Source organism: Pinus tabuliformis, chromosome 5_2 (genome assembly GCF_031772625.1).
Source record: "Pinus tabuliformis cultivar Carrire ecotype Pingquan chromosome 5_2, CPIR1, whole genome shotgun sequence".
Taxonomy (NCBI): Eukaryota; Viridiplantae; Streptophyta; class Pinopsida; order Pinales; family Pinaceae; genus Pinus; species Pinus tabuliformis.
The window spans coordinates 1,108,894,360-1,108,898,608 of NC_142306.1; positions in this window are offsets into that span (position 1 = coordinate 1,108,894,360).

Genomic DNA, 4,249 nt, shown 5'->3' on the forward strand with positions numbered 1-4,249 from the left:
TAGCCTGCTCGTACTTTACAGTTCGCCAGGAGGTATCCTGCAGTTCACAATTACCTGGTGATCCCTTCTGCCTAGATTATCTTGAGTAGTCATTTTGGTATTTTTGACTCTTTAAATTTAAAATATCATTGAGCACTTTTCCTTTTGATCTCGTTAACTTAGAAAGTGACTAGAGTCACCTTTCTCCCTTTTCTCGACTCTTAAAATATGAAAAGACAAAGTTTTGTTTCAGTGTTCTAAAATTAACTTCCCACGAAGTATTCCTGGTTAAAGTTATATTCCTTAGTAATTCTTTAGGGTCGATTCCAATGACAACATTTCCAGAATCTACCAGTCAAGGATTCCCCTCAGATGGGAGTCCTGTGTTAGGATATTCCGACACATAGGAAATAGTTAAGTACAACTTGGTCTAGTATAGAGTTAGGTATAGAGTTAGGTAAAGTGTGTTTCTTTACCTTGTACATTTTGTAACTTACAATCTGATGGTCACGATATGAAGTGATCCGACGGTTCATTCTCTCCTCGGTATTACCGACACTTGATCCGTGGCTTAACACCCGATTGGTCCATGATTTCTATTTAAAGCGCATGGAGGGTCATTTGTAGGGTAATCCGTCTATGAGAGAAGCTTATGTAAATTTTCATTCTTTTATTAATAAATTGCCTGAAGTGGCCGCGTTGGCTCAGGCCGTGGACTGTTTCCCTCTTTGAGGGTTTTAACCACGTCAAAAATACTGGTGTATTGATCTGCGATCTGGTTGTGAGCGGTGACCTTTGGTGTTCTGTCTGAGGAACTTACCCTGTAAATTCCTACATGGTATCAGATCTATTTGAGGGCCGTGTCCGTTGGTGATCCAAATCTGAAGCCGGTAGAATTGCATCCGACTGCCGTTTCCTAGATCTATTGTTTCTGACTGCTTTCGGGCCGAGAGGACTGCTCTGTTGTGTTGGGAGCATGTGTTCCAGTGAGGAACCCCTTTCGTTTCACGTGAAAAGGTTTCCGGTAGCCCTAGCTGCGTCATTTTTAAGATCTAGAGGTATACAGTGTTTATTTGCAATTTACAGTTATTTTCTCTCTGTTTATTTCGGTTTCAGTTTATTTAGCCTTTTTTTATTATCAGATCTATACCTTTCATTTCTGCGTATGCTCTTTGCCTTGCAACTTTGTGCGACCTGGGCAAATCAGAAATAGAAAGGAAGGATTTTTCTCATGCGTATGCTCTTTTCCGCTGCGCCTTAGTGTGATCTCGGAAAATCAGAAACATTGAGGAAAATATTTAGTTTCTGGCTAAAGCTAACTTTGAGCCGCAAGGTTCATTTTTGAAAATATTTAGTTTTTCGGCTAAAGCTAACTTCGAGCCGCAAGGTTCGTTTTTTTTGTATGTCCGTGTTGGGTTTTGTGTTTTTTGTTTTGTAGGGAAAAAGAGCTTTCTTAAAGCAAGCACGCAACCCAAAGCATCAACCCCCGCTCTCTCTCTCTCTCTCTCTCTCTCTCTCTCAAATTTTTTGTATAGCTCAATTGGTTCAAAGCTATTTTAAGAGAGTAGAGGTCTTGGGTTCAAATCTCCTTTTTGTGAGGGCGGATTTTTCATTTCTGCACATTCCCGCACTTCGTCAGCATCTTCAACAACCTTTTTTCAAAAAGCCATAACTTCTTCATCCGGAAGCCGTTTTTTTTAAACCAGCCTAATTTTTCGAGATCTATCCATTGGAACACTTAGTTTCAGCATCTTTAGCTTCAGTTTCCATTGAAATGGAAAGTCAATACCAAGTTATCCTTGACAGCACCAACGACTTCCAATGGTTGTCCTACATTGAGGATTTACTTAGAAGTAAAGGTCTCTACAGAATAGCCTCAGGCCAAGAAAAGAAACCGAAGGATGAAGATAAGGCTGCTAAATGGGAAAATAGGCAAGATCAAGCACGTGGATTGATAGGGATGTCTATTTCTCCAGATCTTAGATTCCATATTGAAGAACTTGATACTCCTGATGAAGCAATGAAACAAATCAATAAAGTTTTTAGGATTAAAAATGAACTTAGAGCCCATCAACTTGAAAATGAGTTTCTTACATTGGACCCTAATAATTTTTCTTGCATTGAAGGTTTCTTATCCAAGTTCAAGACCCTTAGATATCTCTTGGAAGGTGTTAAGGTTAAGAAAGAAGATAGTAACCTTATCTATTCCATTCTTACTAAGTTGGGACCAGCCTACTCTGTGTTTGTTTCCACCTTCCATTCTACAAGAGAAGCCTTCATTTCTCAAGGAACAGACTACAAGTCCCCTTCCTTTAACTCTTTTTGTGATTCTTTAATAAGAGAACAAGAAAAACTCTTACACCTTGGTCTTCTTAATCTTGGAAACTCTTCCAAGAAAGCATTAGCCGCCCAGCAGCAACCAAATTCAAAGAATCCTAAGAAGTCATATCCTGAAAAGAGTGGTCCTAAACCAAACAAGGGTCCTAAGCAATCTCAGCCTCAAAATGAAAAATCATTTCAACAAAATGATAAGACAAATAAAAACAAATGGAAGAAGACTGATAGACATTGCAACTTTTGTAATCGAGATGGCCACTTAGAATCCAAATGCTTTAAGAAGATGGAAGCCTTGGAAGCAGCAATGAAGAAGCATAACATCCATTTGGAGCATTCTTCAACTTCAACTTCATCTTCAGGAATGGCACTTTCTGCATGTGGTTGTCAAGCATCTCGGTCTGGCTATGCACTAAATGTATCTTCTTCTTCTCATTCTCATGAGTGGCTCATTGATTATGGAGCTTCTTATCACATGGCCAAAAACAAAGCCATGTTTTCTTCTTTAAATGATAGTAACACCAAAAATATATATGTTGGTGATGATAGATCTCTTAGTGTTGTAGGGACTGGAACTGTTCATCTAGACAATGGTCAGTTTAATGATGTATTATGCGTTCCAACCTTATCCTGCAACCTTCTATCTGTATATCAGATAACTCATTCAGGTGAAGGTAAAATCGTTGAATTTTCACCTCATGATGTTGTAATCAAGGACCTAAGAGATCCTAAACAGATTTTAGCTACTGGCATTACTGATGATTCTACAAGGTTGTATAAGTTTCACAACTTTGGGTCATCAAATCTTCCCTCAGTATTTGTTGCTCATAACGATGAAGTGAGCAAACTTTGGCATGAGCGATTTGGTCACTTAAACTATCGCTTCCTTCAGCATCTATGTAAAGAAAATATGGTGACAGGTCTTCCTATGGTATCTTGCAGAGATGGTGTTTGTTCCGGATGTGTACTCGGAAAACATCATCGGGACAGTTTTGAAAAATGTGCCTCTTGGCACGCCTCAGCCCCTTTACAGCTTGTGCATAGTGATTTATGTGGTCCACTTCCAGTTGTTTCATTCTCTGGCTGCAAGTATTTCTTAACTTTCATTGATGATTTCTCCAGACGCACTTGGGTATACTTCTTAAAACTCAAGAGTGAAGTATTTAACACATTTTTGGCCTTCAAGGCCTTTGTTGAAAAACAATCTGGACATCAAATTCTTAAGCTAAGATCTGATAATGGCGGAGAATATGTTAAAAACACATTCATCAACTTTTGCACTGAGAATGGAATTCAAATGCAACATACTGTTCCATATACTCCACAACAAAATGGTGTAGCTGAAAGGAAGAATCGCACCTTAAAGGAAATGGCTAATTGTATGCTACAATCTAAAGGACTTGGTCTTAGTTTTTGGGCAGAAGCAATTAACTGTGCAAATTACATAATAAATCGCACTCCTACTAAGGCTTTAAAGAATATCACTCCAGAAGAAGCATGGAGCTCAATCAAACCAGATGTAAGTCACTTTCGTGTTTTTGGAAGTGAAGTGTGGGCCCATATTCCAGATGAAAAGCATAAAGCTTTAGAACCTAAGAGTGAAAAATGTACTTTTGTTGGATATTCTGAAGATGTCAAAGGCTATAGACTTATTCCATTTAAGTCCAAAAATGTTATCATTAGAAGAGATGTAAAATTTGATGAAAATATATCGGCCTGCGAGCCTAGTCCGGCGGATGTGCCACCTCTCCCTATCTCTTCTACTTTTGAAAACATTTCTTCTTCAAATGATGAAAGTGAGGATGACAATCCTCCCCCACCATCTCAGGATCCTCCTTCAGCTCCTCAGCTTCCAAAATGGGTTCGTGCTACTTGAGATGCAGCAGGTGATCTTGCTGGTGATCCTACAGATCAGCGACGCACACGTTCTCAGTTT